Source organism: Hyla sarda, chromosome 2 (genome assembly GCF_029499605.1).
Source record: "Hyla sarda isolate aHylSar1 chromosome 2, aHylSar1.hap1, whole genome shotgun sequence".
NCBI classification, from domain to species: Eukaryota; Metazoa; Chordata; class Amphibia; order Anura; family Hylidae; genus Hyla; species Hyla sarda.
The window spans coordinates 23,925,906-23,950,654 of NC_079190.1; positions in this window are offsets into that span (position 1 = coordinate 23,925,906).

Here is a 24,749-nt window from a genome sequence, read left to right on the forward strand (position 1 = left end):
TAAAGTCCAAACTAAAATTCCTTCTGCTTATTTTAAATTGGTACTTCCCTGCTAAACATCTTATCCCCTATCCAAATGATAGGAGATGTCTGACCACGGGGGTCCCCCTGCTGGCCCCGCGATCTCCTGCAGCATCGGGCATTCTAAACAAATGCTGGGTTCCGGCAGCAGTGGTCATGATGTCACGGCCACACTCCTCGTGATGTTACGTCACGCCCCCTCCATTCATGTCTATGGGAGGGGGAGTGTCGGCCACCACACCCCCACCCATAGACATCAATAGAGGCGGTGTGGCGTGACATCACGAGGGGCGTAGCCATGACATTATGACCACAGCCTCTGGCTCCGAGCGTTCTGAACAAAATGCTCAGAACTTTCGAGCATCGGAGTACCCGTTTAACACCCTTTTGGGAGGGGCAATTTATTATTTAACTTGATTTAGACAAAAACAGTCACCTTTTTTAATAATTTTTTTATATACTGTGTGTACAGACAACCACTTTCCCATAGACTTCCTCAGGGCACATCATTTAAAAAAAGGTGCAAATTTGAAAATACACTGTGTGATCATGGCCTATGGAAGCACATTTCAAATTCAGTTCTTGAAAATGAATGATGAGCTGTGATTGGTTGCTATGGGCATCTAAACATGTTTTGGTTTGATTTCCCAGTCACTGACCATTTACCACTGATGTTACTTTGAAAGGGTATTCCGGGAAACTCAACTCATCCCTTTTCCCATATGGGGCTCAACTTGTCCTCAAAGTGCTGTAGCCTTGGAAACACACAGGAGTGACGACTCGTTCAGCCAATCAAGGCTGAGACGCAACATCAATACTGCTTGTCTTCAAGGGTGGGGGCCGAAGCAATCCAAGGATGGGTGAGTTGCCAGGCCCTGTACAGGAGACTGTGGCGGGTCCCAGAGGTCAGACACTTATCCCCTATTCTGTGGTTAGCGGATAAGTTGAGTTCCCCCGAATACTCTTTTAACTACAGGGTTTAATTTTTACACCTTTTTGAATCCCCTTGTATAATTTTGGGAGGCATTCATGGGCATGTCAAGGGAATTCCACCTATCCCGATTTGGGTTTTTGTAAGAAAAAAGTAGAAAACACGGAGCGCCTCATAGGGTATTAACCTTCATTACATAAGAGAAAAAAACGTGTACCGTATTTTTCACCGTATAAGACACACTTTTTCTTCCCCAAAACTGGGGGGAAAAAGTCGGTGCGTCTTATACGGCGAATACACCCCTATTGCGGCGGTCCCTGCGGCCATCAACGGCCGGGACCCGCGGCTAATACAGGACATCACCGATCGCGGTGATGCCCTGTATTAACCCTTTAGACGCGGCGATCAAAGCTGACCGCCGCGTCTGAAGGGAAAGTGACGCTAACCCGGCTGTTCAGTCGGGCTGTTCGGGACCGCCGCCATTTCACCGCAGCGGTCCCGAACAGCCCGACTGAATAGTCGGGTTAGTGCTTACAGGACACCGGGAGGGACCTTACCTGCCTCCTCGGTGTCTTCTCCGTTCAGGGATCCCCTGTATGGCCGGCGCTCTCCTTCCTCGTCATCATGTCGTCGCGTACGTGCGTCGGCGTACGTAACGACGTGATGGCAGCGACGGAGAGCGAGGATACCCGGCCGGCAGCAGAGACGTTCTGAAGCGACGGGGACACGGCGACAGCGATGGAGCGACATCCAGGGCAGCAGTGACGGGTCCGGAGCGGCGGGGACACATGAGTATTACATCCTATGCAGTGGTCTTCAATCTGCGGACCTCCAGATGTTGCAAAACTACAACTCCCAGCATGCCCGGACAGCCGTTGGCTGTCCGGGCATGCTGGGAGTTGTAGTTTTGCAACATCTGGAGGTCAGCAGGTTGAAGACCACTATTGGGTTCAAAATCTTTATTTTTTTCGATTTTGCCCCTAAAAATTGGGTGCGTCTTATACGCCGGTGCTTCCTATAGGACGAAAAATACGGTATATTCACAGGGTGCTCACCTGCATAGGTTGTGGGTTAGCCACAAGACTAGTATAAGCCAACCAATCCCTCTCTGAGGAGAATACTAGGGATATGCAGCAAGGAGAAGATAATCGGGTAAGGTACCACATGTGACACCCCGTCGTATTGGGTTTTTTGGGTTTTTCTAATTTTGGCAAGTATAACATTGCCGCAACTGTCTGCGCCTTTAAGAACTATGAAGAAACTTTTTATATTAACCTCCAAATCCAAAGGTATAGCATGAAAATAGATGATTCACAAGTAACTTCACAGGCAGAGCAGCCATAACCAAATTATTTGTTCTTATGTTACGTGCCGCCACTACTTTACTAACATAATGAGCCTTTTAAGCCAGTATTCCTCCAAATTATAGCAATTGGAGCTGATGGGTTTTTAGTCTTTAGACCTTAGATGATAAAAGTGGAGCTGGGAAACTGTGAAAGCCGCTTCTTGTATTCAACATGGGGACGGTTCCTTTTAAAGTCCCGGTGGATTACTTTGGGGTGTTTGTTTGTTTGGCAGAATAATTACATCTTATTCCACTTCTATGGGTTGAAAGCCTTTTTATGACATCCCAATTACCCTAATGTTTAATCATAAATTGAGTTAGATCACATTGTTCTCTTAAAATGAAGAATCAATCATAAATTTATGCTTTTAAAATACAAGACTTTGTAAGATGTGTGGGTTTTTATTATTTTTTTTATTTTTTTATTAACCCCATCCAGAAATACAGGCCGCACCCCTATAAAACAGTCAATAGCAGTCTATTTAGGGTGCGCCAATAAAAGGTGACATCACAGTCCCACATAAACAGGGCAAGCAACAAAACTCTAACAGTACCTGAAACTTCCATTAGGGGGAGCTCATTGCAAATGCAGTGTCCCACTACATAGGTTTCCAGTAATCTGTCTGAGCTGTAAGACATTTAAATGGGTATTGCAGGAAAAAAAAAACTTTTTATATATCAACTGGCTCCAGAAAGTTAAACAGATTTGTAAATTACTTCTATTAAAAAATCGTAATCCTTCTAATAATTATCAGCTGCTGAAGTTGAGTTGTTCTTTTCTGTCTGGCAACAGTGCTCTCTGCGGACATCTCTGTCTGTCTCGGGAACTGAACAGAGGAGAAGCAGTTTGCTGTGGGGATTTACTTCTACTCTGGACAGTTCCTGAGACAAATTTCATCAGAGAGCACTTAGACAGAAAAGAACAACTCCACTTCAGCAGCTTATAAGTACTGAACGATTTAGATTTTTTAATAGAAGTAATTTACAAATCTGTTTAACTTTCTGGAGCCAGTTGAAATATATTAAAAATATATATATTAAAAAAAAATGGATAACCTCTTCAACTCCTACAACAATAATGTTACCTGTACTTGTAGAGAGTAGCAAAAAATAATGTATTTTATGTACTTTAGTAAAGCAGAGCAAATATTAGAGAAATTTCTAAACTTATATATAAATGGTGAAGAAAGTTCTAGAAAGGGGTTAAAGTCCCTGCCTAGTCTCCAATCCGGTCTCGGTGAGGGAGTTTAGCCTAGCCAATAGTCCGCATTCAGCAGAGACTGCAGAGATCCTGCACCAGGCCTTGGGTTCCATGGGCCTGCTGTACAAAAATAGTACCAGATACCCAGTTCGGCAGTCCCTCCTAATGGGGTTCCTTAGTCTAAGAAGTCTTCAGAATTTATCTCAGGTATACTGGTCAAGAAAATGGAGAACAGTTTAGTCAATAAGGATAAGCCAGTGAAAATACAAGACATTTATTGCATCCAGGGCCTAAAAAGCTTCTAGCAAGGCCTGGTTAAAGGGGTACTCAACTGGCCACACCGCCTCAATGTAAGTCAATGGGAGGGGGCGTGATGGCCGCTCCCATTGACTTGCATTGAGGGGGCATGGACATGAAATCACGAGGGGCGTGGCCGACCCCCGCATCGCAAAAACAGCATTCGGAACATCTTGTTCCGAACGCTGGCCAGTGGAGTACCCCTTTAAGTAAGAGTGTTGCTATTGAGGCTACAAAATGTCTACACTCCGCAGCTGAAAATTTTTTAATTATATAAGGAACTACAAGTAACAAGAGTATCTCACAGGAGCCCTGTTTCCCTACAATACAATGGTCTTTTAAAAGTCATCTTTGGTCTGGTCAAAAATCGGTTTAGAAGATTTACAACTAAAGCTAAATTTTACACTACATTAAAAATGCATTAAAAAGATGTCCACAGACTTTTTGCCAGGCTCGCTGAACTTTCGGAAAGTGTTAGTTTCATCTCGGCAGTGAAAGGGTTATAGAGGCCCTGTCATTATGAAAAACGTTTTACATTTTGTAACACTACTGATGAGATGACTTTTTAAAATACACATTTATTTAAAACAAAATTCCATTTTATTTAAAAATAAAAGATGAAAATAGCCGCCACTAGGGGTCATCGATCTTTATGCAGACGTACTACTCTGTATTTTGCAGCATTTTGAATATCGGCCATAAAGTGAGTTGGTATCCAGTATAGGAGATCACCACTGCAGCCTTCAGCTGTTCCTAAACTACAACTCCCATAATGAGAGTGGTAGTTTTGCAACAGCTGAGAATACAATCTTTGTAAAACTCTGTTTTAGAGCTGTGTATTCTCCAGCTGTGTGCATCCAACTCTTGCAAAACTACAGACAAAGGATGTGAGGGCATGCTGGGAGTTGTAGTTTTGCAACAGCTAAAGGCAACACTGCTCTAACACAGTGCTTTACAAACACAGCAGCTCCAGCTGTTGCAAAACTACAACTCCCAGCATGCTGGAACAGCCAAAGCTTTCTCTGACTCCTGAATTACAAAGAAGCTGATCTGACATCCAGGAGTCTGTGAAAGCTGAATGACAGACATAGTGACAGCTATGATGATTAGCTTTACTCGGAACAGAAAGAAAATCACTAAAATCCTTGCACTAAATTAGAAAGATCTAATTTTATATTTACACATTTTATATTGTTATAAACTCAACATGATGTCTTAGGAATACTGTTTCATGACCAACTGGGGAGAAAGGGAGAGTGAGCCCTAAACTGACCCTAAAACATCTCTCCCTGCCTACATGCCCATCCATCCTAAACGATGGATCGACAACTGGGCGCCGGTCCCTTCCTGCGCTAAAGTGCAGTGGTGTAGAAACACATAATACACATAGTCGGTCACACACCAGAAACAGAAAAGTACTAGACAACCAGAAATACCAAACAGGATACAAATACTAACAGGGAAGAATATAAACAGGCAAACTGATCAGGAACATAGGACACTGTTCACAAACAGGTACAAGTACAAAGGACAAAGATCAGATCAACCAAACAGGATATAAATATAGGACACTGTTCACACTGGACACAAGACAAACAAACTGGACACCCCACTCCACAAAAGGAGTACCCATTAATAATAAAGCCAAATAGGCTACTGGCCAGCAGACACACTCCACTGTGTGGACAAGATGCTGACTCAGTAGGAAACAGAAATATAATACATGAAACACTAGACTAGAACAGGATGAGTCTGAATAGACTCCAGAACAAGAATATAACATACAGAGCACAGGTAACAAGCAAGATAATAACCACACCCGAGTTCTCATTCATTCAGAGCATTAACTATTTCCTATTCAGGTTTAATAGCAAACTGCTCTGAACAAACTATTGTGTGAATACACACCAAAACAGAAAAATACAAAAACAAATAAACGGACATTACATACTGCAGGCAAACTCCAATAATCTTCCTCTCTGTGTAACATGTACAGCATGAAACCAGAGAGGAAAGGGTTGCAGAGTGCAGTGATTTGCCAGGCTGGTCCCAGACTCAGAGCAGATGAGTCATCATAGTGAGGGAGAAAGATGGGCCCCTCCACAAGGCAAGAGAACAAAGCATGTGAGAAAGATATAAATGCTATGTGTTAGAGATATATAGGTACTAGACAACATAAAAATATATGTATATGATCAGGATTAGGTACTGAGTAACATATCATTTTTTTTTCTTTTGCAATATGACAGGTACACTTTAAGTAAAGGGCTTGTTCCAGTAAACCAAACCCCCCCCCCCCAGAGTTCTTATAATATCATGGTATGTCATAGGGGGTCAGGGGTCACCCTATAGCTTCCAGACCACAATGCAAAATCTGTAACAGGCCCCCTCACCTACCATGTACCAGGACAAATTGGGTCCCGCTGCTCAATAAAAAATAAGGGGAACACAATGTAACTCCAAGTCAATGACACTTCTGTGAAATCCCACTGTCCACTCAGGAAGCACCACTAATTGACGATCAATTTCACATGCTGTTGTGCAAATGGAACAGACAACAGGTGGAAATTATAGGCAATTAGCAAGACACTCTCAATAAAGGAGTGGTTCTGCAGGTGGTGACCACAGACCACTTCTCAGTTCGTATGTTTCCTGGCTGATGTTTAGGTCATTTTTGAATGCTGGCAGGGCTTTCACTCTAGTGGTAGCATGAGACGGAGTCTACAACCCACACAAGTGTAGTGCAGCTCATCCAGGATGGCACATCAATGCGAACTGTGGCAAGAAGGTTTGCTGTGTCTGTCAGCATAGTGTCCAGAACATGGAGGTGCTACCAGGAGACATGGAGGATGCCATAGGTGGGCAACAACTCAGCAGCAGGACCGCTACCTCTGCCTTTGTGCAAGAAGGAGCAGGAGGAGCACTGCCAGAGCACTGCAAAACGACCTCCAGCAGGCCACAAATATGTCCACTCAAACATCAGAAACAGACTCCATTAGGGTGGAATGAGGCACCAACATCCACAGTGGGGGGTTGTGCTTACAGCCCAACACTGTGCAGGACGTTTGGCATTTGCCAGAGAACACCAAGATTGGCAAATTCGCCACTGGCGCCCTGTGCTCTTCACAGATGAAAGCAGGTTCACACTGAGCACATGTGACAGACGTGACAGTCTCGAGACGCTATGGAGAACGTTCTGCTGCCTGCAGCATCCTCCAGCATGATTGGTTTAGCGGTGGGTCAGTAATGGTGTGAGGTGGCATTTCTTTGAGGGCCGCACAGCCCTCCATGTGCTTGCCAGAGGTAACCTGACTGCCATTAGGTACCGAGATGAGATCCTCAAACCCCTTGTGAGACCATATGCTGGTGCGGTTGGCCCTGGGTTCCTCCTAATGCAAGACAATGCAAGACCTCATGTGGCTGGAGTGTGTCAGCAGTTCCTGCAAGAGGAAGGCATTGATGCTATGGACTGGCCCGCCCGTTCCCCAGACCTGAATCCGATTGAGCACATCTGGGACATCATGTCTCACTTCATCCACCAATGCCACGTTTCACCACAGACTGTCCAGGAGTTGGCGGATGCTTTAGTCCAGGTCTGGTAGGACATCCCTCAAGAGACTATCCTCCACCTCATCAGGAGCATGCCCAGGCATTGTAGGGAGGTCATACGGGCACGTGGAGGCCACACACACTACTGAGCCTCATTGTGACTTGTATTAAGGACATTACATAAAGTTGGATCAGCCTGTAGTGGGGTTTCCACTGTGATTTTGAGTGTGACTCCATATCCAGACCTCCAGGGGTTGATACATTTGATTTCCATTGATAATTTTTATGCGATTTTGTTTTCAGCGCATTCAACTATGTAAAGACGAAAGTATCTCATATCATTAGTTCATTCATTCAGATCTAGGATGTGTTATCTTAGTGTTCCCTTTTTTGAGCAGTGTATAATTGACCAAGCATGTACAGCCGCTCCCTTATTAAACTAATGCTAGAGATCTTCAGGAAAGTTCTGTCTGCTGAACAACACAACTTAGTCCTGGCATCGAAATCCTCAGGAGACCCTGTCTCTGCCCACCCGTCAGGTCTCTGAAACTGTACAGACAAGGTGGATGTTGCTAGGATGATGCTGATTAGGAGGGCTGCAGACTTCATATTGTTTTTATTACCGTTTGTGTGGTGGAAAACGTTACAGGGAACAACAGCGACACCTACAGGTCAAAACTGATTATTACATGAAGGAGGCATCTGAGCAAAATTTGCCTTGAAGGGGAACTCATGAAAAAAAATTCTAATCAACTGGTGCAAGAAAGTTAAACAGATTTGTAACTCACTTCTATATAAAAATCGTAACCCTTCTAGTACTTATCAGCTGCTGTATACTACAGATATACTACAGAGAAATGTGTGAAGTTCTTTCCTGTCTGACCACAGTGCTCTCTGCTGACACCTCTGTCCGTGTCAGGAACTGTCCAGAGCAAGATAGGTTTTCTATGGGGATATGATTCTACACTGGACAGTTCCTGGTGCGGACAGAGGTGTCAGCAGAGAGCACTGTGGTCAGACAGAAAATAAATTCACAAATATCTCTGTTTTATACAGCAGCTAATAAGTACTGGAAGGATTAAGATTTTTTATAGAAGTAATTAAAAAATCTGTTTAACTTTCTGGCACCAGTTGATTTAAAAAAAAAAAGTTTTCCATAGGAGTACCCCTTTAAAGGGGTACTCCACTGCTCAGCGTTTGGAACAAACTGTTCCAAACACTGAAGCCGGCGCCGAGAGCTTCTGATGTCATAGTCCCGCCCCCTCATGACATCACGTGCTGCCTCCCCCCCAATGCAAGTCTAAGGGAGGGGGCGTGACCGATGTCACGCCCCCTCCCATAGACTTGCATTGAGGGGGCGGGGTGTGACGTCATGAGGGGGCGGGACTATGATGTCAGAAGCTCCCGCTGCTGGCTCCAGCATTCGGAAAAGTTTGTTCCAAACGCTGAGCAGCGGAGTACCCCTTTAAGTCAATTAGTGATTTTCTCCTTACATTTCTTCCCCTATTGTAGAGATTTTTTGTGCACTGGTTCAGGCTGATATTAAGAAGTTGAAAAATTCTATGATGTCATTATTTCATTTTAACATGTCTCATAATCAGATTGTTGCTCTGAACGAACTGATCCATGAATACAACCTAGTGGTGAAACCCGCAGATAAAGGGGGTGCGGTTGTGGTCATAGATAGTTCAAAGTATAAGACCTAGCAAAATCCGCCTGGAAGACCAAGTCTCCAGATGAGAGTCACTGACTCGTCACATTTCCATTTTTTAGGCCATATGTAATGCACGTTCCTACATTTGTGATAGTGGCGACTTTCTGAACAAAATGAATGATCTTATAATTTCACAGGGGGTGATTCTAGCATCATTGGACATTGTCTGCCTGTCCATCTCCATCCCCCATGATGGGAGTGTGCAGACTGTCAGGTCCATGACTGCAAGTGACTTTTATGTGAATAAAATGTCTTTTGTTACTTAAAGGGGTACTCCGCCCCTAGAAATCTTATCCCCTATCCAAATCCCTACCCCTATCCCCACTGCTGTTGACCCCCGGGATCGCACCTGCTGCACCGCGCTATCATTACTGCACAGAGCGAGTTCACTCTGCACGTAATGACGGGCAATAAAGGGGCCGGAGCATCGTGATGTCACGGCTCCGCCCCTCGTGACGTCACGTGTCGTCCCCTCAATACAAGTCTATGGGAGGGGAGTGGCAGTAGTCACGCCCTCTACCATAGACTTGCATTAACCTCTTCAGGACATAGGGCGTATGGATACGCCCTGAATCCCGAGTCCTTAAGGACCGAGGGCGTATCCATACGCCCGTGGGAATTCCGGCCCCCACCGCTAGCCGGTTGGGGACCGGAGCCGGATGCCTGCTGAAATCGTTCAGCAGGCATCCCGGCATATCGCCCAGGGGGGTCATTATGCCCCCCCATGTCGGCGATCGCCGCAGATCGCTGGACAATTCAGTCCAGCGATCTGCGGCGATTCCGGGTCAATCGGGTCTCCAGTGACCCGATGACCCGGAATTACTGGCTGTTCGGGGCCGTCAGAGATGGCCCCGAACAGCCAGAGCCTGCAGGGGTGAGGTGGCACTGGTGCCACCTCACGATCGCCCTGATTCGTCGGCCGGATTACCGGCCGACCAATCAGGGCGCCTGCTGCGGGTGTCACTCCCGCACCCGCTCCGCCCCTCTTCTGGAGGACGTGAGCGGGTGCGGGACGTGCACCCCGGGTGCTGGGGACCCCGATCCCCGGCGCCCCTGTTGGGATCGGGGCCCCAGGAGCAGCTGCGGCGGCGGAGACGACGAGGGACTGACCTGGTGCAGCGAGGATCGTTGGAGGTGAGTGACAGCCTCCTGCTGTTGCTTAGCAACAGCTCCCAGCATGCAAAAAGGGCATGCTGGGAGCTGTAGTTATGCAACAGCAGGAGGCAGACCACCACAACTCCCAGCATTCCCTTATGGGCATGCTGGGACTTATGGTTTTGCAACAGCTGGAGGCACATTCTTTCTATGGAAAAGTGTACCTTCAGCTGTTGTCTAACTACAACTCCCAGCTTGCACAGCTAAAGTGCATGCTGGGAGTTGTAGTGGTGCATCTGCTGGTTGCATAACTACAACTCCCAGCATGCCCGTTGGCTGTCGGTGACTGCTGAGAGTTGTAGTTTTGCAACAGCTGAAGGCACACTGGTTGTGAAACTCAGAGTTTTTTTTTTACCTAACTCAGTGTTTCACGACCGGTGTGCCTCCAGCTGTTGCAAACTACAACTCTCAGCAGTCACCGTACACCATGCACCGTACATGCTGGGAGTTGTAGTTTTGCAACAGCTGGAGGCACACTGGTTGTGAAACACTGAGTTAGGTCACAAACTCAGTGATACATAACCAGTGTGCCTACAGTTGTTGCAAAACTGCAACTCTCAGCAGTCACCGACAGCCAACGGGCATGCTGGGAGTTGTAGTTATGCAACAGCTGGATGTCCCCCCCAATGTGAACGTACAGGGTACACTCACATGGGCGGAGGATTACAGTAAGTATCTGGCTGCAAATTTGAGCTGCCGCAAACTTTCTGCTGCAGCTCAAATTGCCAGCGAGAAACTACTGTGAACCCCCGCCCGTGTGACTGTACCCTAAAAACACTACACTACACTACCACAAAAAATAAAGTAAAAAGTAAAAAACACTACATATACACATACCCCTACACAGCCCCCCTCCCCTCCCCAATAAAAATGAAAAACGTCTGGTACGCCACTGTTTCCAGAACGGAGCCTCCAGCTGTTGCAAAACAACTCCCAGTATTGTCGGACAGCCGTTGACTGTCCAGGCATGCTGGGAGTTTTGCAACAGCTGGAGGCACCCTGTTTGGGAATCACTGGCGTAGAATACCCCTATGTCCACCCCTATGCAATCCCTAATTTAGGCCTCTAATGCGCATGGCGCTCTCACTTTGGAGCCCTGTCGTATTTCAAGGCAACAGTTTAGGGTCACATATGGGGTATCGCCGTACTCGGGAGAAATTGTGTTACACATTTTGGGGGGGTATTTTCTGCTTTTACCCTTTTTAAAAATGTAAAATTTTTGGGAAAACAAGCATTTTAGGTAAAAAAAAAATTTTTTTTTTACATATGCAAAAGTCGTGAAACACCTGTGGGGTATAAAGGTTCACTTAACCCCTTGTTACGTTCCCCGAGGGGTCTAGTTTCCAAAATGGTATGCCATGTGGTTTTTTTTTTGCTATCCTGGCACCATAGGGGCTTCCTAAATGCGGCATGCCCCCAGAGAAAAATTTGCGTTCAAAAAGCCAAATGTGACTCCTTCTCTTCTGAGACCTGTAGTGCGCCAGCAGAGCACTTTTCACCCCCATATGGGGTGTTTTCTGAATCGGGAGAAATTGGGCTTCAAATTTTTAGGGGTATTTTCTGCTATTACCCTTTTTAAAAATAAAAAATTTTTGGGAAAACAAGCATTTTAGGTAAAATTTTTATTTATTTTTTTACATTTGCAAAAGTCGTGAAACACCTGTGGGGTATTAAGGTTCACTTTATCCCATGTTACATTCCCCGAGGGGTCTAGTTTCCAAAATGGTATGCCATGCATTTTTTTTTTGCTGTACTGGCACCATAAGGGCTTCCTAAAGGTAACATGCCCCCCAAAAACCATTTCAGAAAAACGTACTTTCCAAAATCCCCTTGTCGCTCCTTCCCTTCTGAGCCCTCTACTGCACCCGCCGAACACTTTACATAGACATATGAGGTATGTGCTTACTCGAGAGAAATTGGGCTACAAATACAAGTAAAAATTTTGTCCTTTTACCCCTTGTAAAAATTCAAAAATTGGGTCTACAAGAACATGTGAGTGTAAAAAATGAAGATTGCGAATTTTCTCCTTCACTTTGCTGCTATTCGTGTGAAACACCTAAAGGGTTAAAAACGCTGACTGAATGTCATTTTGAATACTTTGGGGGGTGTAGTTTTTATAATGGGGTCATTTATGGGGTATTTCTAATATGAAGACCCTTCAAATCCACTTCAAACCTGAACTGGTCCCTGAAAAATACTGAGTTTGAAAATTTTGTGAAAAATCGGAAAATTGCTGCTGACCGTTGAAGCCCTCTGGTGTCTTCCAAAAGTAAAAACTCATCAATTTTATGATGCAAACATAAAGTAGACATATTGTATATGTGAACCAAAAAAAAATGTATTCGTGATATCCATTTTCCTTACAAGCAGAGAGCTTCAAAGTTAGAAAAATGCTAAATTTTCAAATTTTTCATCAAATTTACGGATTTTTCACCAAGAAAGGATGCAAGTATCGACAAAAATTTACCACTATGTCAAAGTAGAATATGTCACGAAAAAACAATCTCGGAATCAGAATGATAACTAAAAGCATTCCAGAGTTATTAATGTTTAAAGTGACAGTGGTCAGATGTGCAAAAAACGCTCCGGTCCTTAAGGCCAAAATGGGCTCCGTCCTGAAGGGGTTAAGGGGGCAGGCCGTGATGTCACGAGGGGAGGAGACATGACGTCACGCTGCTCCGACACCTGTATCGCCTGTCATTACGCACAGAGCGAACTCTCTCTGTGCAGTAATGATGGCGGGGTGCCTCAGCGGCGATCCCGGGGGTCCCCAGAAGCGGGATCCCGGCGATCTGACATCTTATTCCCTATCCTTTGGATAGGGGATAAGATGCCTAGGGGCGGAGTACCCCTTTAATTGCTTGAATTGGTGATAACTAAGAATAATTTCATGTTCAACAATTCATACTATACTATGTATTAAGCCCATGGGCCTGTATTTATGCGAGGGGCGTAAGTATTTCAAACCCCCTTGCACCTCTAGATGGGGCTTATAGGGATAAAGCGAGGGACATTAGTATATAACTCCCCCTTCTCTGTCCACATGGGGCATTAGTGACATTTGCGGAACCTGTCAGTGGCCTCTTCAGTCCCGGCGGGGAGCATATCAGGTGGGATCTTTCTATGTAACGGCGGTTTTCTGTACACTATATAAACCTCTTCAGTATACTACCTCAGGGCGGGTGTTGCGTTTTTGCAGTTTTCTTCGTGTGGCTGCAAGTGAGCTCACTCGTCTTCTCACTTCCGGTTCTGATTTACAGCTCCGGTGTTACTTGGGGTCCTAGCAGTGCGGCGTTGGTGGGTAAGTGCCGGCTTGATGTCATTCGTAAGTCATGTACTGTTTTCTGGTTATGTTCTGGGGTAGGGTACGTATACTTATTATACCTGACACGACTTCAGGTTTGGTTACGGTCATTTGTTGTTACTAATCGTCTTCAGAGCAATGCAATTTTATTGTTTCTGACATGTTTTCAGAGCAACGCTGTGTTTGTCGTTCTACCACTATTGTTGCTACTGACATGTCTTCAGAGTAACTCGTATAATTTTCTTACACACTGATAAATTTACTTACCAGGTTACCTGACTCGTCTTCAGGTTTGGGAGCAAATTACGGTTGTTCCTTACTCGTCTTCAGAGTAACTGGCACTGAGTTTTTTCATTGGTATGACTTGACACGTTTTCAGGTCAGGTACAACCTTGATTTGTTATATTATATGCTTACGTATTTAACTTGATGGACTTGATGGACGTATGTCTTTTTTCAACCATACTAACTATGTAACTATGACTCTTTCACATCGGTTACACATTGTAGTTGCCACGGGTGTTTTCACGATATGTTTTTCTATAGTTATACCTATCATTTACGGTCAGGTTTTGTTTAGTTTATTTTCAGGTCCGGTTTCTAACCTACGCTCGTAGTTTTGCTGGCAGGTGTTTTAGCAGTTATGATGTTCACTCGTTCGTATCGGTTACTATACATTAGCCGGAGCAGTTTTTATGTTCACGTGCTTGTAGCTTTGCTATTGTTCATACTTAGCATTTCACTATACATAGGTAGGTTTATTCTGTTTGTAGGCCTATAGTATTAATACTGTTCATACTCTGATTGCATGCACACAGTACATACACTCATAGTGTTGTGCTGTTTATTTACCTTTAGCATTTATATTGTTCATATGCTCATGGCATTCATGCTGTTCATACGCTCATAGCTTTATTCTGATTATACGCTTATAATATTTATACTGTTCATACGCTCATTGCATTCATGCAGTACATACGCTCATAGTGTGTGGTTTATTTGCTTGTAGGTTTCATTGTTCATGCTCATTGCATTCATTCTGTACATAGGCTCATAGCTTTATACTGTTTATCTGCTGATAGCATTTATATTGTTCAAACGTTCATTGCATTCATATCATACATACGCTCATAGTTTTTCTGGCAGGTGTTTTATCAGTAACGATGTTCACACGCTTATAGCATCGCTAACGTTCATACGTAGCTTTTCATATGTAGTTTTTCCCTATATATGCAGGTTCTATACTGTTCACATGTAGTATTCACTGTACATAGCTTTTACTCTGTACATATACTCGTAGCATATCATGAATTTATAAATTGATTAACATTCTCAGGGTATGTACGCTCATAGCACTTATATTATACATGCACTAGTACATAGCATTGTTGATGCATAGAGCCATAGTTTGTTGTTCTATGCATTTGTTCATAGTAATCTTGGTGCATATGTGCGTAGCCTCCACAGTAGGCATGTTTATCATGTGCATACGTTCCTAGTGTTGGATGGCCATTGCCTCTCTTGCTGTACATACATTTATAATACACGATTACAGCATTTATATTGGGCTTACGTTTGTAGCAGCTCTACCGAGCACATATTTCTTATGCCTGCCACATCTGCAGGGGGATGCATCACATAGGTTATTGTTACGGACATGTCTTCAGAGCAATAACATCTCGATTAGCGAGTTTTATTTTTGTGTATACTGTTAGCAGGTTTATTCTGTACAAACGGTTAGCATGTTTTGTGCTGTGCATACAGTTGACTTTATTCTGTGCTTACGGTAAGCATGTGTATTCCGTGCATACGTGAGCGTATTTTATTCGGTGTATACAATTAGCATGTGGTATTAGCATGTTTACTCAGTACATATGTCTTAGCCTACGGTTAGGGTATTTTATCCTGTGCTTACCATTAGCAGGTTTCGTTATGTGCATACGGTTTATGTGTTTGTAACATCTGCGCTCCAGCCGGACACGCCGGCCGTGAGCGCTCTCTGCTTATGTCCCCATTGCCGGCGGGGCTGGGATTCGCATCGCGGGATGCGCCAGCATGCAAATCCCAGCCCGTCACTCACCTCCCTCATCTTCCGCCTCTCCGTGTCCTCGCAGCCCCTGCGCACGTGCCCCCGCCTCCCAGGACGCGTTTGCCGGAGCTCTTTCATTTAAAGGGCCAGTGCTCATTTAATCAAGTGTCTACACCTGTCCCGTGTCCTTAAATATCAGCTCCTCCCATTGTTTCCCTGCCGGATCCTTGGTTGCCTAGTGCCATAGTGAAAGGCCTGTGTCCATGTTATCATGTACCTGTTCCTTGCTACCTTACCTACCCTGCACCTGTGTTTCCTGCCCTGACCTTCTACCATCTTGCCACTTCATGCCAGTCTCCTTTTGTGCCACGCCATCTCCCAGCTACCTGTGTGGACGAGTCGTGCCAGGGGTAGCGACCTGGGTGCCGCCTGCCGCAGCAAGACCATCCCGCTTTGCGGCGGGCTCTGGTGAAAACCAGGGGCACCTTAGACTCTGCTCCCTAACACGGCTCATGTCATCATCCACACAGGCCCAGAGGATCCACCACCTGCCGTGACCCGTTACAGTGTTTTTTGGGTTTTTTTTTTGCATTCAGTGAGCATGTTTATTCTGTGTACATAGTTAGCGTGTTTTATTCTGTGTGTACGGTTAGTGGGTTTATTCTGTGTATTTGGTTAGGGGGTTTTTAGTCTGCGTATACGCTTAGCAGGTATAATCATGGTTGTCATGTGTTACAGTTAATATGTTTTATTCTGTGTATCATATGGTTTAGCATGTTTATTCTGTCAAGATAACTTCAAGAAAAAGAAGTTCGGCACTGCTTACTTCTGCTCCCTCAGGATAAACTGTACTGAGTGCTATAGATATTCGGAAACTGTCTCTTGCTTCTAGGCGGTGCTCAGACATAATACAGCAATGGAATCAACATAGAACATAGATAAAAGAAAAATGTCGGCGACTCACCAAATCTTCTTTCTTTTTCTTTATTGCAATGACATACTCACAAAATACAAAATAGTATTGGGGGTGGACTAGTCCAGGAGGGGTACAGGAGGGCATACCTGGGGCACAAACAGGGGCAGAATGACCGGCCGGTCCGATTGGGTGTAGTCTGAGGGCCCGGCCGGGTAAAGGGCACGCCGCTGCTGCCGCTACTGAGGATCCAGGATACTTGTCCCGGATTCCCAGTGGACAGCCCTGCCTGGTACACGCACATACAGGAGAAGGCGTCACCATCTGTGTGAGTCGCATCTGCGACCTACACAGAGGAGACGTGACCTTTGCCCCCATGCAGCGCAGGCACCGATGATGTCACTCATCAGCGTCTGCACTGAGGAGGAAGAAAGACGCAGTACCCTGCTGCGCTACGGAGGAGAAGATCGCTGCGTGGGACATCAGGTGAACATCATTTTTTTTCAACGGGGGGGGGGAGGGGAAAAAACTCTGCTGCCTACACCTACTGGGGGGAATGGGGGGGGACTCTAACTCTGCCATCTACACCTACTGGGGTGGGACTCTAACTCTGCTGTCTACACCTACTGGGGGGAACTCTAACTCTACTGCCTACACCTTCTGGGGGGGCTCTAATTCTGCTGTCTACACCTTCTGGGAGGGACTCTAATTCTGCTGTCTACACCTTCTGGGAGGGACTCTAATTCTGCTGTCTACACCTTCCAGGGGGGAACTCTAACTCTGCTGCCTACACCTACTGGGGGGAACTCTAACTCTGCTGTTTACACCTTCTGGGGGGAACTCTAGCTCTGCTGCCTACACCTTCTTTGGGGGGACTCTAACTCTGCTGTCTACACCTACTGGGGGGGGGGACTCTAACTCTGCTGCCTACACCCACTGTGGGGGAACTCTTCTACACCTAATGTGAGGGACTATCTACTATGTTCCTGCCTAACTAATATGGGGACAAACTACTAAACTGATAGCAGGGCTACCTACTAACTACATAGGGGGTTTTCATAATGCCCCTCCCGAGACTAGACTCTGTATCCGCCACTGCGTGGAGGGGGGTGCTGGTTACCCACTTGACTAACTCCCTGACTACCTAACTTTGTACCTGGATACCTAACTACTTACCTACATACATCCCAGCAATAAGTCCAACAGCACTCACGGGTTCAAGTAAAAAACACAACGGTGTTTATTTAAACCATGTTCAAATGCAACGTTTCAGTGATATCCACCACCTTTTTCAAGCACCTACATACATCGCTATCTAACTACTTACATACCTGGCTGCCTAACTACCTACCAACATATCTTGCTACATACCTGGTTACCTAACTATGTACATATCTGGACTTCATACATGGCTGCCTAACTACCTAGCTAGCCACCTACCTACCTACCTGGCTAGTCACCTACCTACATATCTGGCTTCCTGATCTACCTACCTAGTCAATTATTCACCTGGCTACCTACCTGCCCTTTTACTGTGCAGGATACCTGTCACGATTCAGCTGGATGGAGGTGGATCCTCTGTGCCAGAGAGGGATTGGCGTGGACCGTGTCGGTGGACCGGTTCTAAGTTGCTACTGGTATTCACCAGAGCCCGCCGCAAAGCGGGATGGTCTAGCAGCAGGGGTAGAAACCAGGTCGTATCCACCGGCAACGGCTCAACCTCTCTGACTGCTGAGATAAGCGCGGTACAAGGGAGTAGACAAGAGCAAGGTCGGACGTAGCAGAAGGTCAGGGCAGGCAGCAAGGATCGTAGTCAGGGGCAACGGCAGGAGGTCTGGAACACAGGCTAGGAACACACAAGGAAACGCTTTCACTGGCACAATGGCAACAAGATCCGACAAGGGAGTGCAGGGGAAGTGAGGTATAAGTAGGGAAGTGCACAGGTGAAGGTACTGATTAAAACCTCATGCGCCAATCAGTGGTGCACCGGCCCTTTAAATCGCAAAGACCCGGCGCACGCGCACCCTAGGGAGCGGGGCCGCGCGTGCCAGGACAGCACAGACGGGGAACGGGTCTGGTAAGCGAGTCGGGATGCGCATCGCGAGCGGGCGCGTCCCGCATCGCGGATCGCATCCCGGCTGGGAACATTATCGCAGCGCACCCGGTTGGCAGGTCTGACCGGGGCCCTGCGAATAGGAGAACGCTGTGAGCGCTCCGGGGAGGAGCGGGGACCCGGAGCGCTCGGCGTAACAGTACCCCCCCCCCCTTGGGTCTCCCCCTCTTTTTGGAACCTGAGAATTTGAGGACAAGGTTCTTGTCCAGGATGTTGTCCTCAGGTTCCCATGACCTCTCCTCTGGGCCGCAATTCTCCCAATCAACCAAAAAAATTTTTTTACCTCTGACCGTCTTGGATGCCAGAATTTCTTTTACCGAAAAGACGTCAGAGGACCCGGAAACTGGAGTGGGAGAAACAACTTTAGGAGAGAAGCGGTTAAGGATGAGTGGTTTAAGGAGAGAGAGACATGGAAAGCATTGGGAATACGGAGAGAAGGAGGAAGGAGGAGTTTGTAGGAGACAGGGTTGATTTGGCACTTGATTTTGAAAGGACCAAGATAACGTGGTCCCAGTTTATAACTGGGGACACGAAAGCGGACATACTTGGAGGAGAGCCATACTTTGTCTCCGGGAGAAAAAATGGGGGGAATTCTTCTTTTCCTATCGGCATGTTTTTTCATCCGGGATGAGGCCTGTAAGAGAGAATTTTGAGTCTCTTTCCATATGGTGGAGAAGTCCCGAGTCACCTCATCAACAGCGGGCAAACCAGAGGGCATGGAAGTGGGAAGGGGGGGAAGAGGGTGACAGCCGCACACCACGAAAAATGGGGATTTAGCGGAAGATTCAGAGACTCTGAAATTGTACGAGAATTCGGCCCATGGTAGAAGATCTGCCCAGTCATCCTGGCGGGAGGAAACAAAATGTCGCAAATAGTCACCCAGGACCTGATTAATTCTTTCCACTTGCCCATTGGATTGGAGATGATAAGAAGACGAGAAGTTTAATTTGATTTTGAGTTGATTACAGAGGGCCCTCCAGAATTTCGACACAAATTGAACGCCTCTATCCGAGACGATATGCGTAGGCAGCCCGAGAAGGCGAAAAATGTGTATAAAAAATTGTTTCGCCAACTGAGGCGCAGAAGGAAGACCTGAAAGAGGGATAAAATGTGCCATCTTGGAGAATCGATCAACGACCACCCAAATAACTGTGTTGCCATGGGATAAAGGTAAGTCAATAATAAAGTCCATATCAATCTGAGACCATGGTCGTTCAGGAACAGGCAGAGGATGGAGGAGACCAGCAGGCTTCTGGCGAGGGGTCTTGTCCCGGGCACAGACTGTACAAGCCCGCACGAAATCAACAACATCAGCTTCCAGGGTAGGCCACCAATAAAATCGAGAGATGAGCTGGATGGATTTTTTGATGCCAGCATGGCCTGCGAGGTGTGAGGAGTGTCCCCACTTGAGAATCCTGAGGCACTGGCGTGGAGAGACGAAGGTCTTCCCTGGAGGAGTTTGTCTGATGGAGGCTGGAGAAGTGGAGATCAGACAGTCCGGAGGAATAATGTGTTGCGGGGAAGCTTCCACTTCAGAGGCATACGATGAACGAGAGAGGGCATCAGCCCTAATGTTCTTGTCAGCAGGGAGAAAATGAATTTCAAATTTAAAACGGGCAAAGAACAACGACCACCTGGCCTGGCGAGGGTTCAGCCGTTGGGAGGACTGAAGATAAGAGAGATTCTTGTGATCAGTGTATATAATATCTGGATATTTGGATCCCTCCAGCAGGTGCCTCCATTCCTCAAGCGACAATTTTATGGCCAGTAGTTCTCGATCACCAATGGAGTAGTTTTTCTCCGCCAGAGAGAAGGTCCTAGAAAAGAAACCACAAGTAACAGCATGTCCGGAAGAATTTTTTTGTAGGAGTATTGCTCCAGCTCCCACCGAGGAGGCGTCTACCTCCAGCGATAAGGGCTTAGATGGATCAGGTCTGGAGAGTACGGGAGCAGAAGAAAAGGCAGTTTTGAGATGATTGAATGCGTCTTCCGCTTGAGGAGGCCAGGACTTAGGGTTGGCGTTTTTCTTGGTTAGGTCCACGATAGGGGCCACAATAGTGGAAAAGTGCGGAATAAATTGTCTGTAATAATTGGCAAACCCCAAAAAACGTTGGATAGCATGGAGTCCGGAGGGGCGTGGCCAATCCAATACAGCTGATAGTTTATCTGGGTCCATTTGTAGTCCCTGGCCAGAGACTAAGTATCCTAGGAAGGGAAGAGATTGACATTCAAAGAGACATTTTTCCATTTTGGCATATAATTGATTGTCCCGAAGTCTCTAATGAACCATGCGGACATGCTGGCGGTGTTCTTCTAGGTTAGCAGAAAAAATCAAAATATCGTCTAGGTAGACCACAACACAGGTGTATAGAAGATCACGAAAAATTTCATTAACAAAGTCTTGGAAGACGGCAGGAGCGTTGCAAAGCCCAAAGGGCATAACCAGATACCTCTCTGACTGCTGAGATAAGCGCGGTACAAGGGAGTAGACAAGAGCAAGGTCGGACGTAGCAGAAGGTCAGGGCAGGCAGCAAGGATCGTAGTCAGGGGCAACGGCAGGAGGTCTGGAACACAGGCTAGGAACACACAAGGAAACGCTTTCACTGGCACAATGGCAACAAGATCCGGCAAGGGAGTGCAGGGGAAGTGAAGTATAAGTAGGGAAGTGCACAGGTGAAGGTACTGATTAAAACTTCATGCACCAATCAGTGGCGCACCGGCCCTTTAAATCGCAAAGACCCGGCGCGCGCGCGCCCTAGGGAGCGGGGGCGCGCGCGCCGGGACAGCACAGACGGGGAACGGGTCCGGGAAAGCGAGTCGGGATGCACATCGCGAGCGGGTGCGCCCCGCATCGCGAATCACATCCCGACTGGGAACATTATCGCAGCGCACCCGGTCGGCAGGTCTGACCGGGGCGCTGCGAATAGGAGAACGCTGTGAGCACTCCGGGGAGGAGCGGGGACCCGGAGCGCTCGGCATAACAATACCAAGGAGGGCTTTATAACAGTTAGGGGCTTATAGATGGTAAGATTGTGTATAGGGGGTAGGGCATTGGAAAAATGCAGAGTCTAACATGTTTGTCCTACAGATGTTAAGAGATCGACAGGGTCGAAACCGGACGGAGTAGAAAAGGAAAAAGTACGCTGCTGATCAGAAAAGACGTATTTGTGAGTCCCTTGATGTAACTGTAATCACTTATATGGTATACAGATCCTGTGTACAGCTGATATCTACCACCATATGGTCCTGTATATAATCACTTATATACTAAACTGATCCTGTGTAGTATACTGGTCTGTGTATAGTGGCTTTACACCCCCTCCCATAGGCTTGCATTGAGGAGGCGGAGCTTGATGTCACACAGGGGCGGAGCCGTGACGTCACAATGCTCCGGCCCTGTCATTGACAGTAATCAGACCCGGAGTGAACATGCTTCGGGGACTGATTTTAACGGGGTGCGACATGCAAGATCACGGGGGTCCCCAGCAGTGTGACCCCTGCGATCAGGCATCTTATCCCCTATCCTTTGGATAGGGGATAAGATGACTAAGCGCCGGAGTACCCCTTTAATTTCCTTGATGTGACATTATCTGCAAATTACATTGAGGGTCGTGTATATTCCAAACTATATAGGAAACCAACATCTGGAAACAGTATTCTGTCCACCACAAGCTGCCACCCGAAACATGTTATACGCAACCTCCCAATAGGAGCATTTATTCGGGCCAAAAGGGCCTCATCAGATAATGTTACCTATGAGGAATCATGCCATGATATAGTAACAAGGTTGCGTAGAAGAGGGTATAGTGCCAGCGTTTTGAAAAGGGTTAAAAAACCTAGTAGACAATAAGAACCGTAATGACTATCTCAAGTCAGGAACAAGTGAAAACGCATGAATACAAAATGGTTAATCATCCTGTGACCTTCTCTACCCCCTACAGCACTCATTTTAACTTAATCAGAAATATTGTGAAGAAACACCTACCTGTATTGTATGATAATGAGGATAACTGTAAAATTCTGGCTAATGGGGTCAGATTTGTAGCAAGAAAAGGTAAATCATTACAGGGAAGGTTGTCCAATAGTGACGTCAAAGAAAATCGAAATGATTGCTGCTCGAGTACAGTAGGCAATTAGAAATGAGGTGCACATGAGGTGCAACCTGTGTAAATATATGACACATACTACAGTTTAACAGTAGAACAGTTTTATTCACCGGTTAATGGAAAAATGTACAAATATTTACAAATATTTTATAAATTGCGAGACTACACACGTGGTATATTCTGCAATTTGTTCACAATGCAATGTACAATACATAGGTTGCACCTCAAGAAAATTTAAAAAGCGCTTCTATGCACATTTTCATGTAAAACAAGGAGAAATTGGTGGTTCTCGTGCACTTTCTGGCCCGAGTAGGCATATTTTGGAAGTGCATGCAGGAGACCCACAATTTATACAGGTCACAGGTATTGAGTGGAGGAGACTGGCCTCATAAGGTTTTCAAAAGAGAGGCTTTTTGGATATTGAAGTTGGATTAACGTTACCCGAAAGGGTTAAACTTCCGCATCCGTATTTCTTGGATGTCTGGAATTTTTTGTGGAATTTTTGTGTTTTTTTTGAATATTTATGTATTTGTTCATATATTTTTGCATTTTGTTTGCTAAAAATGTTGGGTGATTCAGAGAGTAATTTTTTGATTTATGATCATTATTTTTAATTTTTGGGGGGGGGTTTCATTCGTTCTTCTTGTGGTTCGGTTTTTGCACAGAATATTTAGCTTCTATATAGAACTTTATGACAAACATACAAAAGCAAAAAAAAATTCCTACAAGAATGGGTTAACCTTTGTTGATTTCCTGGAACCCCTCCCAGGAAGTGATGACAGACGCCAGCTTCCAGGTGAAGAATGGGGTGGTTTCCATAACCATGTGCTGTTATACGTAGTATATAAGGTCAGCTGACATTTCCTCCTGTGCCATGACTAATGTCCCATTGGTCCGAAACGCGTTGGGGTGGGGTTTTATCTTCCCTGGGGGTTTTCCTTTAACGCTTTTAATATGGATCAATAAATTCTGGACTTTTAATTGTTTTTAAACATCTTTTGGGAGCCGGATAACCTCCCTTTAATTATTTACGAACCCAGGAAACGGCTCGGCATCATCCTGGCTTCCTAACAAGTAACAACGAGTGCCCGGGGACTGGTCCACTAGGAGCGGTGAGCTGGCTACATTTTTTCTTTGGCCCTGAGTGTTGTCAGTCCACCCCTGTCCACAAAATTTAGTTCCGAACACTGGATGAGGGCTGCGGGGGTCGCAATGTCACGGCCACGCCTCTCATGATGTCACACCACGCCACCTCAATGCAAGTCTATGCATAGACTTGCATTGAGGGGGCGTGATGTGACATCATGAGGGGCGTGGCTGTGATGTCATAACCCCCGCAACTAAATGTTCTGAACGCTGGAATAGTGGAGTACCCCTTTAATACCATCAAACAAGCCATTACCTCTAATTTCCTTGTGCGCTATTGTCTAATTGGTGCTGTTTGTTATTCATCTAAGATGGTGATTGTTTTTTTTTTAATTCTTCCTACAGAGTTGGGATGGTGGAATGGACGGACCACTCGCCATATAGTTTTTTGGAATTATTCCTGAATTATAGCCACAATGGAAATATCTTACTGTTGGTATAACCTATTTGTGGCTTGTTACTGTTAACAGTTCTGTCTGTGTTCCGCTTCCCCTCTGTATTAACAGCGCTGCACGTCCGGTGCCCCAACTCATCACCATTCGGTGGTGGATTCGGGACACTGGTGTTGGGAGTCATGGGGTGTGCCATGTAACCTGTGGCACTCTATTGACACCTTGTGCTAATTGTGATATAAAACTGTACTAAACTGATGCCCCTAATCTTGCCCCTCTCTAACATGGCACTCACACACTCCACAAACATTCCACGCATGGGCGGCTAGAAGCGCCTGAGTTGCCTGGATACTAGGTTGTACGTCACTTCTCGTCCGTGGACTTGATGGTTGAGATTTATCAAAACCTGTCCAGAGAAAAGTTACTGAGTTGCCCATAGCAACCAATCAGATCGCTTCTTTCATTTCTAAAAAGGCCTCTGCAAAATGAAAGTGAAAGGGATCTGATTGGTTGCTATGGGCAACTTTTCCTCAG